This window comes from Passer domesticus, chromosome 3 (assembly GCF_036417665.1).
Source record: "Passer domesticus isolate bPasDom1 chromosome 3, bPasDom1.hap1, whole genome shotgun sequence".
Lineage (NCBI taxonomy): Eukaryota > Metazoa > Chordata > Aves > Passeriformes > Passeridae > Passer > Passer domesticus.
In genome coordinates, this window is record NC_087476.1 from 66135661 (window position 1) to 66157217 (window position 21557).

The following is a 21557-nucleotide window of genomic DNA, read 5'->3' on the forward strand; positions in this document are numbered from 1 at the left end:
GCTCAACGTGTGCTGCTGTACACAGAAGCCCCGGTGGCTACAGGGATGCTAAAGAGAATAAGTCAGATCTAACACCTGGCCCTGAATCATACTGGAACAGCACACCTCAAACATCTGCAGTTAAAATTCTTTATTCTCCAACACAGGCTTGTCATACTTGGATTACATTTGGAGGTAGCTCCTTTCCCATTATGACATTTGACCAACACCGAGGTCACTGTGCTTGGGGAGCTCCTGATAGGCATATACCAAATCTTCCTTAATTTTGCTTTTACAAGAAAAGATATGAACAGATATGAAGTTCCTTAGTTCTTGAAATTGGTCAGTTTGAAATTGACAAACTTAAGAAATGCAAACATTTATATGTTAGAGAAACACAGAACTGCACTTGAATGGTGGTGGCAGCATGATTCTCTTTAATTTTCTGTGTATTTTAGTGCCAAAACAAAAATTTATCCTGCTCAATCACTGGCATTTTTAGAGCATACAGGACAATAGGTATCAGCCGCAGTGAAAAATTCAATGAAAGCTTGCTGGAAGCCACAGCAGATAGAAACACCAATCCATAGATCAGCATTTCAGTGCTATTATTCTTCAGGCTGTGCAGATGGTGGTTTTCCCAGTGCCTGCTCTTTCCAGGCACTGGCCCTAGTTTCAGGCACTATCCATGCCTTCTCTCATTTGCATAATTTTAATTTTAAACAATAGTCTTTAAATTTCACAATATTTTCCAGCTCAAATGTGCCAGAATAACCTGGATAGCGGCAGACATCTGGAGAAAAATACAGACAGAATCTGGAAGTGCTATAGATTAGCCTTACTCAAGCTCCAGATTTCCAGTCCTCTCCAGTTTAAAACTCTCTTCTCTCCCCAGAGGAGGTATATATTTCAGTGCACTTGCATGCTTCTGAAACCACTGTTGGCAAGAGCAAAGCTGATTACTTTCTCAGTCAGGAGGAACTGGGTTACTGATCTTGGTACTCAACGGGTGCTGTGACCTGCACTACACAGGACCAGTCTTGTTCATCAGATACACTGAAAATATGAAAATATTTTCATTTATGGAGCCTATTATGTTGATTTATTTTTGTTGACACTACAGGAATTCAAATTCTGAAGTCCTGGAAATTTTGGCTAGTTTGATATGAAGCTCCTGGACTCAAGAGACATTGGATATTAAAGAGGGAGGCAGGTGCAGGAAACAAAGCTTGGCATGACAGATTATCCATCACATGTGGCAGGGACAGAAAATGGCAGTGCCAAGAGAGCAGCAGCACCCAGCAGCTGTGGATGGGCTATGCACAGGCCAGCCTGCATCAACCTGCTGTCGAGGAAAAACAGCTCTCAGAAACCTGATTTCCCTTGGGCTTGGATGAAATGCTCATCATGGCCCTCCTTAGGGTTTGTGCAGAAAACAAGTGTTCTCTGTCTGTTTTCCCCCTGTGCTGGAACCCTGGTTACTGAGAATTTTAGACTTTCTGTGCTGTCAGGCACTGACCCCCAAGAGAACACTGCTTTTAAGCTGAGGCCGTGGAGAAGGATTCCAAAATGGAATAACAGAACTGGGATTATGGGTGTGTAGTTTGAATAGAGGTGTGTATTATCACATTGTGGAAAACTTAGAGTTTAAGGTTTTGGAATATAGTAATATTTATATAGCATGATGGAGATTTTAGGGTGGTGGCTGGTCCTTCTTCTACACCTTCTTCATGGCTTTGGGTGGTATATGTATAGATCCATTTTTATCCATATATCCAATTGGATAAAAAAGTCTGCATTGCAGGCCATGGGTTATTGGACTAAAAGTAAAAATAATTTAGGTGTCATTTCTTAATTGGACAGTTTATCCTTAAAAGGCCTTGTAGAGAGAGGGATGCAGCTCCATTTTTAGTTTGTTAGAGTGAAGTGCTGTAGAAGTCATGGTTTGTGAGCCTGTAATATAGATAAGAACTAATAAACATCTGACTCCAAAAAAGAGATACCATCTCATGCATTTAATCCTGACCTTGGCAAGAAAGAAGAAAAGAATCTACACCCCTGCCCTTTAACTCCCCAGGATTCTTATCAGCACAATGTAGTTTTCAGTCTGCACACAAAATCACAGCCACTTTCTGTGCTGGGTGTGATGGTGAGACTTTAGTCCATGCCTGTGATTGCACTTAGAGGCAGGTACACGGCAGCATTATCAAGAAGTGGCTGGATTGGAATGTGTTTTGCCCTTCTGGGAAGCGCAGCCATCCACACACTGTCCTGTTTCCGTGAGCATCCCAGCAGGTGAGGCTAGGGGGGAGACTGGAGATTTTTATACTCTTCTGCATAAGTAGCTGTGAATTTTCAGCTAGAAGGATCACTGCCAGTGGTATTTTTACTTTCTACAGAGTAAGTACTAGTACTACTTTCCATAGTGCTCTATTACTTTTCCAGAAGGAGAGGACCAAATGCAAACAGACACTGCAGGGTGTTCAGGGGGTTCTCTTCAGTGGGTGTTAGGAGCTGCTCACAGAAAGCATTGCCAGAGAGAGGTTTTCATGTTGAATGAACTCCACGAGGTGTGTGGGTGAAAAACGCAGCACCCACTGCATAATTTTGGCTACCTGCTTCCTTCCGAGCCATGTGATGCACCAGGCTATGTGACTCAGTGCAGGACAAGTTCAATAACAATAGGTAGAAAAATCTCTCTACTTCTTAACTCTAGTCACTTAGCAAGTGCATATTTGGGGGTTTTTTTTAATGCAAAGTATTAGTGTCCTGATGAGTCCTTGGCTGTGATTCATCTTCCAATATAAAATAATACAAGAAACCTTCATTTAAGGTGCTGTTCTGAATCAAGAGGTTCTCCACTCTATTATGTTGCCGGACAATTAGTATTATTGTAATATTATACTGATTATGAACAGAAAAAACACTGTAGGTGCTACTACTTTCTCATGAAATTTTCATCAAAACAGAAATATTGATTCCTTAGAGTTTTAACTCATTAGTTTCCAACCAAAAAACTAAAATACTTTCCCAGTCATTTCTATCTGAATAATTACTGAGTTTCAGATAATGCACGTATAAACCTTAAAATGTTCAGTAAAACCAAGGTTCTATGACAGCCTCGGAGCCCAGGGTCAGTATGCACTGGTACATTTAGCTCCTAGCTCTGAAGTTTATATCCTCTTCACAAATAAGCATGCCTTTTCTGCAAATATATTTGATTGGAGTTCATATCCATGTTGTACACATATAGAGGTTTAACTATTTTGCTTTTTGTTCCAAGACAGAAAAGGTAACAGAAATACTTAGGGGAAAAAAATCCCAAACAAACCCAACCCCAAAGCATTTTATGTAATCTTTTTCAGGAAACTCCTAATCCTCTAAGTGCTAGTACGTTTTTAAACATTCTGACGGTTAAATTGTTTGACTTTCTGATGCAAAGGTCTTTTACTTAAATTTCCTTCTACTTAATTTTATAAGTACTCAGAACCCTCAAAATGGGATTTTTAAAATATTTTTTTATATTAGTATTTTTCCAGAAGAAAAAATTCGATTTATCCATCCTAAAATGAATTGAAAATCCAGTTTAGTACTGCTTGCTCTGTTGAAAACTGACTTTGTGCAAGTAACATCACCTGGTGTTCAGTTTATCTTCTATCAAATGAGAACAGGAATTCTTCATAATCTCATTTCTCTTTCTGTCTCTCCACCAAAGAGACTCCACTGTGCTCAGGGATCCCATGGAATATCCATCCTCCAAGTGCTGTTGGACTTAATAATAAATTTAATAACATGAAGTGGAACTAAATAGTCTTTCTCTTGCCTAATATTCACATGCATGATCAATTATTTTCAGAGCATTTCTCAATATGTTTAAAACTGAGTCTAGCTTTCATTTTGCTCTTATGAGGCTCATTCCAGGTTAAAACTACTTTATTTTGACCTTATTTTCGTAATTACATGAAGGTTTTGTCATATTCACTTTCATTAAACTGAATTCAGTCTTCACTTTATTAAACTGTGATTCCCTGAGGTTAGGAGAGAGGAATGAAATAGCATGCAAATATTTCCATATTGAACTCACTTCTTTTTGCTCTGAGCTGTATTATTTAATAATTTTAAGATTATTTCCAGTGATAAAAAAAAATCCAGTTTCTTAGTATCATTCATGCCTTCAAGATTAGTATTCAGCTTCTTAAAATAAATACAACATTCCAAAAGCACCAGAATGCATTTATACATGGTACTAACCTGAAGACACATGAGAGCTGCTTAACCTTGAACATTGTGATCATCCCATGGCTACAACACATGGCTGTGTCTTGCTCCTGAATTTTCTTCAGACCTGCATTGCAAACTTTGTTACATCACAGTAGCTTTTGAAAACTCATCCATTCCTATGTGAAGGGTAAGACTGATAACATCTCAGCTGTAAGTGCTGTATTTATTGACTATTCCTGAGTTCCAGCTCTCACATGTTAATTGCAATTTCCTAATCACTTTTAGACTAAAATGCATTTTGTGAGTTCTCAGTAAGATATGCATAGTATGTTGCAAAATGAACTCCAGAAATGGAAGGGATGTTGCTGGTGACCTTAATTATTAAGTGGATCAAAATGCCTGTGTAAAAACTTTTCATGAGGGTTACATGGTACACAATTTGTCTTTGGTCATGATCCAAAGCTTATTTAGCTCAGTCCAAAGACTGCCTACATAGGATTTAGATTATAGTCTGCATCTCCATTAAATCCTTTCAGCCATTCCCCTCTTTCAGGCAATCTCAGCTTCATTTATCTGACACTTGTTTTTTGTCCTGTCTTAGCTCCTCTTTGCTTTGAATTGCCTGTGGCACATTGTCTCCTTATCCTCTTAATAAAATATTCTTCTTGTGTTTTCCAAGTCCAGGAGATATTTTAAAATTTAAAAAAAGGCCTAAATATTTATTCCCACTGTAAGTATTATGTAATTTTATTCAATAAGTTGAAGTAATCTAGAGTTGAAACCAAAGGCAATGAATGGTCCAATATAGCTCTCTGACTATACAGCATAGCCCCACTAGAGATATGCCTTCCTGAGGTTCAGAGCTCTCTGCTGCACTCACTCCAGCTCCTGCCTCATTCCCACTGCTTTGGCTCCTCAGAGCTCCCCTCCAGCTGTGCAGGGCAGAGGGAGCTGAGCTGCTCTTGCACACCCCTTATCCTTTGGGAGTGGTGTGGCAAAAATCTCGTGCTTTCACTACGGAGACTCTACTGCTGTAACTAATTTACATTGTAGATGTCAGCAGGCTAGGGAGAACTGGGGTAATATTATAAATAAGAATGATCACAGTGCTTTGCTCAGAACTGACAAATAGGTGAGAAAAAGCTTATCAGAACAGATGGCTGGATACATACCAAAAATACTTTGTGAACACGTGATTGCATATGACAATCCTTATTGTTTCACAGCCTCAGATTTTGATGGCAGAAGTTATATCAAAATTTTTGAATTGTGAACAAGGCTTTTTCTGCGAAGTTCCTGAGTGGAAACTTGACGTATATGAATAGCTTCCCTGTGGGTCTGGTTGTGTCAGCCACACAGAAAACATAAGTGGAGCTGCCAAAACTGCCTTCCTTCTGTACAGTTACGTCTGCCAAAGGGGGCTGGCTGCACAGCATTACCCAGTGAGGTGGCACAGCTCTGCAGCACCAGCTGCCACTGCTGCCCTGCACAGCTCACACCACACCTACCTCCCAAAGAAGCAGTGTTCAGCCTGGACACATCCTCAGGATTCAGAACCAGCTTTAACCTTAGTAGTACACTATTAAAGTTAAGTCAGCCTGTAAAAACAGCAAACATAGTTGATCAGTCATTCTCAGAATAATTGTGAACTATTTGTCCTGACAGCTGTGAAACTAGGCCTTATCCCTTAAGAAGTCAAATGTTTTGCTCAAATGCTCTGCTCAGGCACTTCCACCTGAGAAGCTGTTGCTGTTTAGCCCAGCAGCAGCTGACCTTGCATCAACAGAAGATCCTTGTCCCATTTTAGTCAATGACAAGAATGTCAGGGAGGCACAATAATAGGAAAGATCTGCATTAATCAAACAGTAGTGTTGGTGTCTTCCTTTTCTCAGAAAAACTGCTGTGCAAACAGAGTCAAAATAGTGATAGAAAGAAAACACGGGACAAGGAACACTTTTTAGCCGACATGTACAATAGGAAATTATAAATGTGTTGGTTTTGCTAATGATTTGGTTTTGCTACGGTTGATCATAAAAGCAGAATCTTCTTCCTCTCTGGAGATCTTGTGTCTTTTTTAGTGTGGGTGGAGATACCTCTTTGTCTAAATTGTCAGTAAATTGGAAAAAGTATCTGAACTTTGTACTTAAAATATCTCAGAATTGTCTAAAAAAGATAAAACTGTCATAATACTTTCAGGAGAAAGGATGGGAAAGATGGGAGACAACTGGAGTGTGATTACAGTTACAATTTCTTTTTATGTGGCATCATTTTTCTCTTTGGGGAAAAAATCACAGGAATGAGAGATTTATAAAATACTATCCAATTTCCTACATTTCATAATTCTTAGGCACAAGTTTGCTTTCACCTCTTTCAGAATTTTGAAAAAATTATCACTGCCTGACATTTCTAACATTAAAACTAATTAGCAATATTATGGCTCTCCTCGTCTGTCTCTTGACTACAGTTCAACAGCTAGACATGTGGACATAAACTTAGAACACAAGTAATGAAGTGACAACATGCTATGATAATGTAAATTATAATTAGGTATGGCATTGGTGCTTCAGTCTTCTGTGAGTCAGGTCATAGTGAGAAGATGTCAGATTACTGGAAAGAAATGTGATGTTGTGAATGAAAACGTACCATAACCCATAGCCTTACAGTGAACTTGAAAAAGGGTGAAAAAACCCCCTTGAGAACAGGGGCTTTGAGCCATAAAATTAATATTTATACCTCTGCAATTAGACATGGTATGCTTCTGTTTAGTGAAAATTGTAGGATATGCAGTTTTAAATTAATAATAAGGATTATCACTCTTTGGATTTAAGAGAGTAATTGATTCATTCAAATAACTACACAGTCTAACAAGTTAAATGACGAAGTGTGATTGGTTTATAGAGAAGAACTGGAATGTGAGAAAAATTTACACTTCTATATACTTCTTGTGCCTCATAAGACTCATATTATTTGTATCATTATTAAATATAAGTAGGTCCTTGCAGGCCTGTTTTTAATTTAAGGGTGTCAAAGCTGAGGAACATGGTGTACAAGCATGAGCTTGCAGAGTAGAAATGAATGATTACATAATGAAACCAGATCCGCTGGTGTGAAGTTTCTTATCTGCACAGTCTGCTCATTACATTTCACAGCAACCCTACAATTCAAGAAACTCATTGTCAAGCAACTAAGAATACATTAAGCAATGTTTGCAGCTCAACAAGAGAAGTCATTACTAGTCATGCTTGTCCTTCCTAGCAGAAAGGGAGCAAAAAATAAAGGACAGCCACGTCCTGTTCATCACCTGTAGAATGGATTTGTTTCACTGCAAATAGGGAGAGCTGTCCTAGAACAACCCAGGAGCATGTCATGCTGTGTAGAAATGTTCTCAAATGCTTCCATGTCTATCACATGATTTTTCTTGAAACAATATGCTCCTTAAATTATTTGGGAACATTTTGCCTTTTGCCTTGTTAATGTCACTCAAGGAAGTGAGATTTTATTCGTTTGTGAAACACAAACCAAAACAACAGATTAATAGACAATGTTCTTCAGATTAGAATAATTTTATAATTCTGCTCAACTTTCCCATTAGCCTTGTTCAGGTTGTGAGTTCATAGCATAAGATAATTGCCTTCCTTGGTGTCTTCTCTATGTGCAAGTAGGCTGCAAGTTCTTGGGGTTTACAATTACAGTAATTTCCCCTTGTAACTGCAAATATTTCCACTGCTGTGAGGTGCTTCTCCACTCTGTGAACTCTGTGGGAGTCATTAAAGAGGTTTAATCATATGCCACACATATGCTATCATCTCTGCTTTCAGTCTTTATAGATGGGCTGCATGAACTTAAAATCCATCTATTCAGTATTTAATTTTGGGACTCCTTAAAATACTGTACCAATTACCAGAAGCTCCCAGATGATCGTTCTCACAGCTGTTCAGAGTTCTCATGGAGTGAGGATGCAAAATGGAAAACCCTGGTGTAATACAGTGATAACTTAGGGCAGGCAGAGAAAGTGAGCTGTCATCCAAACTTTGAGCAGTCTCAAATGTCACAAGAAACACCGAATTCTCTGGATAATTCGGTGGTGTGTTTTGATCATCATGAACTATTTGAAGTGAACACAGAGACAGACAGCAAACACACATGCTAGTCAGTGCAGAAGTGGGAGGAAATCCACCAGACTTCACTGCATGTGTTTCACAAGGACTTGTTCTGGTGTTTGCCAACCTCCACCAAAGGCCATTTCTCTGCATGCAACCACATTACCCCAAATGCCCACAGATCAAAGCATGTAGTATCTAGTTTTAAAACTCATCTGAAAATTCTATGGAGCATATACCACATCAAGCCCAATTAACTGCTTCAAAAAAGATGAAGGTTTGGGTAACTAGCGATAAATGCACATTCTAGACAAGCCCAGAAAATGGGTCTATTTTTTGAAATTCCTTAAAAAAGTATGCCCTCCACAACATACTGAGGAGGGTATTTTAGCAAAAGAATGGACAATCAGCATGCATTCATCAAACAGCAATTATCGTAGTATATACTACCTTTATTCTTTTACAAGTTTAACTGAGCTAAATTATATTAACCAAGAGGCATATTTTGTCAGAAAATCTAAAGAAATTGAATGACCTGAGGCACTGGTATGAAAGTGCATAGCTTTTAGTTTCCAGATTTTTCAAACCAATTTATGTACTTTTTTTGTGCCTGAAATATATTAGCATTCTATTGTCTAGTTTAAGAACATGACGGTTGAAAGAAAATTATTTTGATTTACCTATCCAAACATTTTCTCCTGCTATTATCCCTGCAAATATCTGAGCAACCTTCATCTAAAAGAGACTGAAAGTGCAAAACCTCATATATATCTGTGACTATTTCTGCCTTCCCAGAACTAGAAACACGTCTCTTGTTGAACATTGTTTTTTCTTTTGTAGGAAATAGAAATTGCTTGTGGTTTGCCAAGGATAATCTATGTGTTTACAAGGACTGTGTGTTCATCTGCCCATCCATCCTTCAAACACCAGGCATTGAACAACTTCATTCATTTCAGTCATATGTAGGAGGCTTCCAGCCTTAATTAAGTCCTAATAACTTTCAGAGAAGTAAGGAACCGGATTTATGCTACATGCCCAAATCCCACTACAGGAATCAGATAGAAGGGTCCATCCCACATTCAGCAGGGCAGCAGTGTTCCAGTTCATGAGTGATCACACCAGCTCTGGCATGACAGTCGTCCCCAGTGTAGCTCTGTGCCATCCCTAGCACGAGTGGTGTCTTCCCCAGTGAGTACACTGAAGAAGTCACAAGGAAGAAATATGGGTTTCGAAGTGAGAAGAAAGGAAGCATTAGTAAAATGGAAATATGCAATTTCATTCAGTTTCATAATTCCACTGAAAAGCCTCTTTAAATAAGGCATTTGGATTTGTTGCTTCAGGCACAGAGCCACTGTATGTATTTGGGCTTTTATCTTCTGGTTAAGCTTTTTAAGATTACCAGTGCTCTGATGGGGAACAGGCATGATGAATGCTCAAAACTGCAAAGTCAATGAGAGCCAAGGCTGCTCAGCACTTCCTGGAGGAAAATGGTTTCATCCAGGAGAATGAGCACTGGATTGGGTCCCAAATTCCAATTCTGCCATCGACTCCCTGCGTGGCCTCCAGAGAGGATTTTGTTCCACTTTCATGGACATCAAATGGAGATAATGATTCATTTTATCTCATAGCAGCCATATGATCATTAAAGTTCATGATTCATTTGGACACCGTTGCACTCTAGTATGCTCTGGAAAGGATCATAAGGAAAGAAATAATTCTGCACTCATTCCAAGGTATAGCCACCAGTTAAGCAACAAGGATAAAAATAGTGAACAGATGTTGGATTCTCTAAGCATACTGCACTACAATGAAGGGAGCTGGAAACAGGGAAAGAATATAGTTGTGCCATTAATGACTGGCACTTATATGGTGCCAAATCAAAGTTCTTTGGCCAGCCTCATTTCTGAAATTTCATGATTTTGAATGCTTAGCTTTTCAAGTAGAACTTTATTTCCTACCTAAGCAAAAACATGGTTTCAGTCACTTGTACTGTTCAAAAAGTCCACTGAAAAATACCCACCAAAGTGACAGCACGTGGTGAGAATTCACGCTATCTAGAATGGCAGAGGTTTCTGGTATATTAAACACAGAGGTTAAGAGACCACTGGCTGATGTGTGATTAAATCCAGCAAATGAGGGGCATGGAAGAAACTCCCACTGCTGGATGTACCAAATCTGTGCAGGTAACCTGTAGTCTTTGCTCTCTCATCAGTCATTTGAGAGCACGGAACACATTAGCTCTGAGGCATGAATCTCAGCTTTCCTACACTAACTCATATATTTGACACTAAGCATAACTTCAGTACTGTGTGGGATTGAGACTGTTTTTTTGTCAGCCTTGTAGCTTTCCAAAACTAGTGAATTTTCTGCAGGCCATACCCCTTTATAGATATGTCTTCACTGTAAAAAAACATTGAAAATAAAATCAGGACTCTTGAAATCCATTATTGGTTTAAAAAAAACCCATCAAATTTGGTGTTTTGCACACTCCTTAAATTTCAAACATCTTGACTAATTTTCTGAGAAGACACAGAATAGTGGGTCATCAGGGGGAAAAAAAAAGGACTTGAGACTTCTTTGAAGTAGTTCATTGGAAGCTGCCGGAAGAAATTTTTTCATTTAGGAGAAAAAGAACAAAAAGAAAGAAAACTTGGTTGGTATCCACATATGTCATGTGACAAGCAGCTTTTTGAAAAGACTGCTTATGGTTGTTAAAACTTTATAGGCATCTGAGAACCAATGTTGATAAAAAAGCTCTCTGATCTCTAGCACACATGCAATCACATGTAAGATAGAAAGTGTTTGCTAGACCCAGCAAAAGGAAGTAATGTCAACTGTAGCTTTGGGACATTTTAAATAAACACCTTCAGTTCTAAACTGAACTTCTATATATGCAATCTGTAACTCTCTGTTCTGTAAGTGATTTTCTTTCTGACAAGAACTGGATTCTTTGGTGTTTTGCATCTAGGACAGCAAGAAACTGCAAAAGTAGCTCAGAAGAGATGAGTCCTGAGCTCTGTGACCAGCCAGATTATTGTTAGGAAGAAAATGTCCTTCATCTGGAAGTTATGTGTGAAGAACTTACTATGTCTTTCATAGAGACAAAATCACTGACTCAGAGCTGCAACAGCTTTGCAAAGGAATGGCTTTGCTTTTGTGGTCCACCATACTTCATTCCACTGGCAGAGTTAATATTTGAGAACTATCTCTATGACAAAAGCAAATAGACACCCTTAAATTTGTTGAGATCATCACCATTAGTTACAGGATTAGATTAAATAAACGAGGGAACAAACTTCAGACTGCATAATTTCTGAAATATTTAGGTACTTTTTGTTTCTATAAATTAAATTACAAACTAACAAACAACTTGTAAACTTAAAGTGTATCTTAAGAAGTTGTTTAGAGAAGTTACATTTCTTCAGTAGAATGTCTTATGAGGAGAAAGTAGGAGAAAAAAATAAAAAAGATACATTGAAGAAACAAAAATAGGTACTGATAGAAAGTCAGCACTTCATTTTAGGCTACAATTTTCATCATGGGTGGACCGTGAGATGTCTGTGCTGAATTAGTTGCTTGTGAATGATATAAAGTATAACCTGAAAATATTATCTCTGACATAAACAGGCTGTTCACAAAATAAGGTACTTGGAAGTAGAAATATTTGGTACATAACTCCTGTTACCATGGTGAGATGGAAAGCGAGATAAGGATTGTAACTGTGCTCCAAGTACTCCAGTTGGGAGAACAATACTGAACCTAAATATGCAACTCAGTGGCAGTTTTACGTACTCTCTTGGCAGTACTTTGAAAACCATCTAATAATAATCTTGATAGCAGACATTAAACCAGATGCCCCTTTCCTTGCTCATGGAATTAGCAACATTTACATTCTAATTTTCAGCTTGATTGTTATTCAGCTTGTAAAAAAATTTCCAAATATCTTGATCTCATATGGGTATGGCTCATTATTTTCTTTAATTAGTTCACTTCTCTAACTAGCTATGGAGCCTAATGGATTAAAAAAAAACAAGCAAAAACCAGTGAAACTAGGTTTTTGAAACATTACATATGGACAAGTGCAAAATTATTTACTGACAAAACCACCTGCAGCTACCTTTTAGAACAGTATTTCAAAAGCATTCAACACAGATGCTCAGCTGCTGGGATTTATGCCTGGAGTGAGGTCTTTGTTTCCTTTTATGTTCAGACAGTTTAGAGGTGTGTAGGCTTCCCAGAATAGAGGCTGATGGAATAAAGCTGCAGCTTAACAAGATCCGACTGACAGCAGCTTACGACTGTTGCTAACAATGCAGAAAACAGGCAACAGTTCTTTAGATGGCCACCACAAAACAAAAAAAAAAGTAAAGTTATGCAAAAATGATAAATAACTAGCAAAAAGAAGCTGTGTGTATGTAGAACAGCAGTACAGTGATGAAAGCTGGCACTGAGCCAGGAGTCATGCCAGTCTGAAGGACAAGAATGTCTTGGGAGCTGACCAGAGCAAGAATAGATAAGCTATTGTCTTTGTCCCTCAGCTGATCGGCCAGCTGGCAAAAGTGCTCAGACCCCACTCCCTGGCCGCCAGCTCTTTGTGGACTGAGTGGTGCTGCTCCTCAGGGAGGATCCAGCAAAAAAGGCACATACAGCCAGGGACAGGTTAAGAACTGGAACACTGTGATGGAATATATACTCAAGAAAGAAAATGGCTTCAATGGCACTCTAATCCTGCTTACAAACCAATCAAAAAATAAAAAAATTTAAAAAAATCAGTGAATGATGAACCTTAAGATTTTTTTGTCTGCAAATACAGGTAAAGTAATTGGGCATTAAACCCAGCTTCATTCTCACACAGTCATAGTAGTCTCACACTGTCTTCCAAATATGTTATTTCCATACTTTTCCTTAAGAAATTATGACTGAAAAACACACTATATTGTTTAGCCTAATACATTCTCATTTATTATTTATCAAATACAATTTGATACAGATTGAGCCTGACAGATTTTTTTGTTTTTGTTTGTGGGGGTTTTTTTTTGTTTTTGTGGCGGTTTTTGGGGTTTTTTTTTGTTTTGGTTTGTTTTTGGTTTTGTTTGGCTTGGGGTTTTTTGTTTGTTTATTTAGTATGCTTTGTTTGCATTTTTGTATGGTTGAGAGCAGCCTATAAAACCATGGTCCAAACACCTACAGGAAAGAGGAGCAATGAGGATAAGACAATACAGTATTGCAGAAGGAGCTACTAGCTTTTTCAGTAATGAAGACTGGGAATCTCCACTGTTTTTCTTTAGCCTGCTTGAAACCTAAGCAAACCTTATCCATGCCAGGTGTCTGCCTCAGGCTGAGAAGCTCTAAAACCTGCCAACAAGACCTGTTCAACCATTTCTCAATAACAAACTATTTGGGGGGGAGGGAGAGGGTGGGAGGGGGGAAATGACTGTCCCAAATCAAAGATCAAAAGCCTCTAGACTGGAAAGATTTGAACTCTCCTTGGTAGTAGGATCTTGAAAACTGACAACGGGTAGCATGCATCAAACTTGATGTATCCATTAAAAAAACCCTTCAAATTGGTCAGGTTTTGGACACCTCAGTTCAAACACTAATTTTAGCAATTCACAGTTAAAGCCAGTTGTAAGAAAGACACTCAGTGGCAATGTAAATTCCAACACAATCTGCACATAAATGAGACTGTTATATACTTTGATCATAATACAGCTTGCTCCATTACATGGCCTCATATTTAAGCCACACAACAGCACTGAGGTCAACAAAAAATGCATAAGTATGGTTACATTATTTTGCTAGAGAAGCTTGCCCTTTTGAATGTGAAGAGAGAGAGAAAAGGGCATTGCCATGCTTTCTGTCATTGCTGTGAAATTTTGCAGCAAAGAAGGCAGTGGAAAACATCTATATTTTCAGCTGAACGTGTAATGAGTGAATAAGCATTATGTATATTTAAGCCTACATGCATATTAGCTGTGTTTCCAGGTCTGCTGTAATAGTTATCTTTTTCATTCTATGCCTCACCACAAAAAATAAGAAGCTGGCTGCATGTGATGAAGTTCATGCACAGGAGTGAACTCTAGAAGGTGCAGAGGATGGGATGAGTCATGATGACTGAATTTCTTTTGCTTAAGTGTGTGAGCAGAATGGGGACTTACTACAAAAGTGTACAAAAGGTCATAGAATGCTTTTTGTTTCAGTTTTCCTACTTTGCTCCCCATGAAAGATGCAATAAATGCTGTTGCTTTAAAGGGTTGATACAAATTAAATAGATTTTAATGACTTAAAATTAAATGTGTCAATCAACATGGATTTATTTACAATAGTGTCTGATTGTCACTCATCACTCTAAGCATCTATGTAATCTGGTATCTATGTTTGCAAGTCATATCTTCAGTCACATTTCTGTAGCTGCAGATATTATTCAGTGTGATACAGGAAAAGTACGTTTTTAAACCAAGATAAGCTAAGAATGATAAGGATTTTTAGTTAAGAGTGACACAAAACAATATGGTGAGTTATCAACGTAAACACAATTAGGAATTTCTAGTGCCTTTCATTACTTCAGTCTTAGAACCATTTAAAGCACACAAAAAATGCTTTCCTAGTGCAGCTTATGTCTGGGTGGTGCGTACTGCAGAGTCCACCCATGCCCAGCTGGAGATACTACAGTTTGCTGCTGACCGAGTAAATCCTCTCATCTCTCCCCACCTTCAAATGCTCACAGCCTCTATGTTGTGCTGTAGATGGTAAGAGTTAATCACCACCACACAGATAATTCTTCTTCTATGCTGATGAGAGATCAAAATGACATTGACTTTATGGAAGAGATCAGGTGGAGTCACTGTGGATGGAAAGTAAAGGCATTGCATGGAAGAACTTCTGTTTCCTTCCTAGCACATGGCTTGGGAGTACTGAGAAGAATGGAGAGCATGGCTACTGAATGTGGGAAAAGCTGTTGGGGGAATAAATGTCCACGCACAAGCTAGAGCGAACAGCTAGCAAAGGAAGAAAGCTTATCATAATAATCCCCTCAGTATTTCAATAACTATTCCATCTTGCTTATCTGAATCCCAGTCAATGGCCGTCCTCCCTCCTCGCCTCAGTCTTCAGACTTGCAATGATGCTCTGTAAGTATTTACCTATTTTGCCACAAATTTGCCTGCCAACAACACACCGGGTGCTCATTCCACTGGTTCAATACTAGAGTATTGAACTCTCTTCTTCAGAGTGCTCAAAATGAAGGCAAAGAGTTTCCATTCTCGTATGTAAAGATGAAAAAAATAAATATTTGCAGGGGAGACAATTCAAAAGCTGTTTCTCTCAGTCTGATGTCTATGCAGATGGAGATTTACCTAAAGAAGTCAGGGAAGGAATCAGCAGATCTGTAGCACTTTCACTACAGCTTGCTCCTGCTTTGTGTGTTGCAGTCCCAGGGAGATGATGAGAGAGTCTCTCAGTCACTCAGTGCCTTAACAGTATGGTATCCCTCCACTTCCTGACAACTGAAAAGCACAAAAGACTTTTCAAAAGGACAGAAGTAAAGATAAAATGGATATAGCCTGGAATCTGGGTAACAGGAAACCTGCAAGTAGGGAACAAGTAACCTGATAGCCAGGTGAAAATGGTATTCCAAGTCCATCATTTACTTGCACAGACTACAGGTGAGAAAGACTATCCCATCCTCTGTGCAAGACCATCAGGCCTCGTTAAGGAGACTTCTGCCTGTGATCATCAGGGACTCTCTCCAGGAGTTTGCCAGTAAATGCCACTGTTTGACTCGACCTCTTCATGGCTGGTTTCTCTCACTCTTCTGGACAGAAGGATACTTCCATTACTTCACTTTTTGCACCATTAATTTACTGGCCTTAAATAAAAATAAGTATTTATTTTTCTGGATTCTCCAATATATATTTATGGTTGTCTAATAATAGTTTTGCATAGATGCATCTGAGATATATTTTACAACAGTACCTGTAGTTCTCCAACTATATCATTTGAGTACAAGTAGAACTCTCCTGTATGCTGAGAATGTTTTACAAGTTCAAGCCTGTATCACTCAGTTAAATCTGTGGTCGGGAGACAAGAGTGTGTCATAGTGCCTGGCAGGAAGCAAAGCCCCAGGCAGGCTTAATACTATCACATAATCTTAGCTTTTGTTAATGGGTGCTCTCATACAGCTGGTGGCATACAGTGGGCAAAAACCAGGCATGCATTTGTAGACTGTAAACTCATATCTAACCTTCAATTAATATTAATTCAGTGCTTTTGCGTATATGCTTTGTTGTCCAGTGTTTTACTTGACAACAGAACCACTTTTCCAAAATATCCCCAGCCTTCCATTCCTGCCTTGGTCTCTACCGTTTGTATGTTACTATCACAGTGCTTTGGGACATTTCCCTCAAGCCCCACTGTTAAATGAAAGCATTCTGCTGCTCCAGCAGAACGCTCTGGTTGTGATCATGGTATTCATGTACAATGGGGATTTATTTTGCTCTTGACTTCTGGGAAACACTACGTGGAGCAGAGGAAGTGCTCTGTGCATCCCCCACCAGATAAAGGAAGCACATAGATAACACGGTGCAAACCTGCTCAGTCACAGCAGTCTCCAAGCAGCTCTGCATCCTCATATGCACAGAGAAATTGTCCATGTGTCGTACATCCACTTTTCCAGCCACTCACACCATCCCTTCAGCTATGAATTTGACTTCTAATGTAACTGCAGAGTAAGTTAAATGTATCCCTCTGCTTCAGGCAAGAATGTGCAGCTTTCCCTGGTCTAACTGGCTGAACCTGCTGCTGGTCCCTTTCTCACCACTGGCTGACAAGTACAAACATGAAAAATCTCTCATTCACTTCAGAGAGAAAAAAGCTCAGAAGAATAGGAAAGTGAGTATGAAAGAAAGAAATCATATTTAAAAAAAGGTAAAAAGTGAAAGGCTTAAAATGAGGTCAGGAGAAAAATAACATTCATAGGAAAAGGAAATAAAAATACAGGAGGAGAAGAAAAAAAAAAAGAAAAAGAGGGCAAAAAGAAAAAAGAGGGCAAAAAGTAAAAGAGGGCAAAAAGAAAAGCTGTTAAAGAATAACAAGAATTGCAGCTGGTATGAAGAAAATAGAAGGGAGATAAGGCAAAATGGTGTGTAGAGGAAGTGGAGGAGAGACTAACATGGGAAAAATTAGAAGAAACAGTCTAGAAGGAAGAGAGATACAAAAGCCATTACGGATCAGAAAAAAAAGGAAGCTGAAGTGTTGTCTTACAAGCTAAACTATTTCACCAGTTCATTGTGTAACGATCATGAGGCTATTAAAATTTCTGTAGCATTTCCAGTGGCCAGCCAGTTCCTTAAATCCAGCTGCTGTTGGAGGCTAGTGTTCTGACATGTGGATAAACATAATTTACCAAAGGAACCCAGTGTCTGGGCAGCCACTGGTTGCAACAAACAGCAATGGCAAAAAAAAAACTCAGACCAAACTTCAGCCTTTAGGATGAGAGGGTACTAAAAGCCTGTTTTGTAAGATACACATTTCTCTTCCTCATTCCTGAGACCTCCAGTGCAGAGAAAGGAGAAAAAAAGAAAACAAAAACAAAAACCAAAACCCACCAAAACCAAAGAGCTTTTATTTTTTATTTGAAAGATGAAGCACACATCTTATTTAAAGGCAACCAACCAGATAAGCTAGGTAATATGGCCAAAAATAATCCTTTCCTGGTCTCTCAGTGCAGGCAACTGAAGGTAAAATACTACGTTTTTATCCCAATTACTGTGCCATAATGTCAATAGCCCTTGTTCAACAGAGTGTTTTTGTTGACATTCAAGTGACAAAGGGAAGTCAGTTAAAAAATAGAATTACATGTGACACAGAAATTATACTCACAATATAAAGATTAGGTGGGTGTTGATTATATTTTATTCTATAACCTCATGCATGACTGATTGCACTGCTCCAGAGACACAGGACTACAAATGAATGAATTTTTCCAAGCTGTTTTACACAGCTATCAGCCAGCTTGATGAAAATTAATATTAACGAAATTAAGGCAAATTATTAGTTCAGTCAAGATCTACTGCTATATGTTTGGCATTAAGTAATGTAATTAGTACTGATTAAACTATTAATCATGGCAAATTATCAGTCACATTTTGCCCTTGCTTTTTTATACAGACACCTCTCTGAACAGATGATGACTTTTGTTGACTTCTTTGGTTTTAATATTGGTTCTAATCGCTCCAAATACGTATGTGAAGAATAAAGTTAAATTACATGCTTCTTTTGCACTGTTGATATAAAACTCAAGTATCCCGAAGAACTTGTATTCAGTTTACTACTAGTAGTACAGTTAGTAATAGCTCACTTACTAAATATGATAACTCTATCCCAACCAAAACCAGAATATGTCTTGACTTGCTTGTAAAAAAAACCCAAACAAACAAAAACCAACCAACCAACCAACAAAAAAAAAACCAAAAAAACCCAAACAAACAAACAAACAAACAAAAAAAACCAAAACAGAAGGAATGGAGGAAGTAATGGAAAGAATTAATTTCTATGGTGTCAATGAATTTTTGACATGTAAAACAAAAAGGGTAGTAGGCAGACCTAACAAATAGTAGGAAATACATACAATTTTGCTCCCACCTGTGCAAGGGAAAACAATTTACCTAATGTTATGAGAGGCCTGCAGTCAGCATGCAAACATTTCACACCCTGGCATATAATTACAGAATGTGCCTAGTAATCAATTAATACAACTCTCCCAGAAGGTAGAAAAGCAATGTAATTACTGCATCACAGGTGAGGAATAAAGGCTCAAAGTCTAAGCCTGTGGAACAAGGCTTCTGTGTCCATCCTAAACCCCAGCCACCCTTACATGAGTATGTGACAATTCTTTTCCAACCCATTTTGATTCTTGCAAGACAAATAAATCTTTGGCAGCTATCTGGGGAGAAGTTTCACTGCATGCCAGCCAAATTCCCCTCTGAATGGACAATTGTGATGAAACAGACCTCAGTTTAGATATAGCTAGAGAGGTTTACCAGAACCCATAGTGATTAAAGTATGGGTTAAAGTACCTGTACTTGAAATAATATTGTCTCACATGTGACTTCAACCTCCCGGATAAAGACAGGGTTACTTGCTTGCCTCATCTCCTGACAGGAACCTAGGCTGCCCTGTGCCTCCCTCCATCAAGAAAAAAAAAAAGTTTCTAAGTTATAGTCTTCCCCCAGTTTATATTCTGTTATCATTACTGCTGGGCAAGTAAATACTAATGACAACAATTGTCATGGAGTTAATATAGCATGACAAATGAACAAATTTACCAAACCAAAATCCCCAAACAATTTTTCTCCAAGAATGCTGTCTTTTCTGGCCCTATTCTGCAAAACAGCTATTCTTTTTACGTACTCCCATCTACACTGCATCCACCCTCTCTGTGTGACATGAAAATACCCATTCTCCAAAAGCCACCTGAGGATATCTGGATCACTTTACTGAAGCCACTAATTTAAAGCATTGTAAAGAAATTAGTATGTGCAAAAAACCTGTTATAGTATCAGGGGCTGTTTGATAGATGTTACCATGTATTTTAAGCGCTACTTTCTTTCCCACTGGGGGTATCCCTTCACTGCTAGTCAGATCTTCCCTTGGGTTACCTGGCTCTATACACACAGGCTGTCCAGATGATGCGGTAACATTTCCTGTTTGGAGTGGTTGCCATTGCTCTCCAGCACAAAATAATTCTGTTTAGATATTTACATGATAAACAATCATTACAGCATGGAGACACTACCACACAACTTCATTCTCTTGTTACTGGCACAGGCACCTCGGGTTGGGCTGTGTGTTTAATTTGGAGAGTATGTTAGTAAGGATGTTTTTGTTTTGGGTTTTTGGGTTTTTTTTTTTTTTTTTTTTTTCCCCAGCACCTGCAGTCAGCACCCATGGTACTACACAGTCCTAATGTCAGGAAACTTGTTTTATGTTGATTTCTAAGAAAGTGTCTGTTTCAGAGAGGCTGTGAATGCCCCATCCCTGGACCTGGATTTGAGCACTCTGGTCTAGTGAAAAGTGTCCCTGTGATGTCAGGGGAGTTGGGACTGGATGATCTGTAAGGTTCCTTCCAACCCAAACCACTGCACGATTCAATGTTTGGCTAGGGTAATTTTTAAAACAACTAGAGAACAACACAAATATTTTTATTAGATCAATTTGGGAACAGGAGGGAACCAAATTTAGCTGTAGGTGTCTGATGGCAATCCTGCAGATGAGGAGATGATTTTGCCCCTGTTCACCCAAACCTTTTCGGCAGAGCAGCCATCGCTGCGTCACTGCTGCCAGGGCACGGCCCTGTTTGCCCCGGGCGGGCTCAGCACGGCCCTGTTTGTCCCGGGCGGGCTCAGCACGGCCCTGTTTGCCCCGGGCGGGCTCAGCACGGCCCTGTTTGCCCCGGGCGGGCTCAGCACGGCCCTGTTTGCCCCGGGCGGGCTCAGCACGGCCCTGTCTGCCCGGGCGGGCTCAGCACGGCCCTGTTTGCCCCGGGCGGGCTCAGCACGGCCCTGTCTGCCCGGGCGGGCTCAGCACGGCCCTGTTTGTCCCGGGCGGGCTCAGCACGGCTCTGTTTGCCCCGGGCGGGCTCAGCACGGCCCTGTCTGCCCGGGCGGGCTCAGCAGGGCCCGGCCCGCACGCAGCCCTAGGCCGCACTGCAGGGCCTGCGAGAGCGGGGAGGGGGCCGGGGCGCAGCACCCTGCACCCACAGCTCCCCAAGCTGCCTCCCGGGAATGGAGGCTGGGAGCGAGCGCCGGCCACTGGAAGGCTTCCCCACGCATCCTGGTAAGGCCCTCAGTCCCACGGACCTCCCTGCCATAAAACACTCTTTGCCGGACGGTGGGGAGAGAAGTTGGCTGCTTGCAGAGACTTCACCGGGAGAAAACTTCGCTGCCGCCACCACCACTGAAAGCAAATGCCAAAGAACGGTACGGACAGCTGACACTTTCCCAGCCCGAGCCCTCTGCTGAAGCTCAGCCCCCTCTAGGGCCGCACCGCGCTGTCCTGCCGCTCCCAGCGCGGCCCGCCCGCAGCAGCTGCGGGGGAACTCCTTCCTTGCTCCCGCCCCGGCCCTTTCCCGTTCCCACCTCCCAGCCGGTGTCCCGGAGCGGCGAGGCGGGCCGGTCCCTCTCCCCGCCCCTCCCCCGGGCCGCTATAAGCCCGCGGAGTTTCCGCGTCCTGTGACTGCAGTCAGGTGGTGGCCGAGGT

The 21557-nt window shown here is 40.1% G+C and overlaps 1 long non-coding RNA gene across 1 annotated transcript; it reads right to left on the reverse strand.

Moving 5' to 3' along the window:
• Positions 1–258: 258 nt before the first annotated feature.
• LOC135296822 (uncharacterized) lies at positions 259–21477 on the reverse strand. The gene is made up of 5 exons (XR_010358827.1): positions 21437–21477; positions 5709–5798; positions 4231–4324; positions 3615–3750; positions 259–1932 (listed from the first exon to the last, which is right to left on the reverse strand). It is a non-coding gene; the product is annotated as an uncharacterized LOC135296822 (long non-coding RNA).
• Positions 21478–21557: the final 80 nt, after the last annotated feature.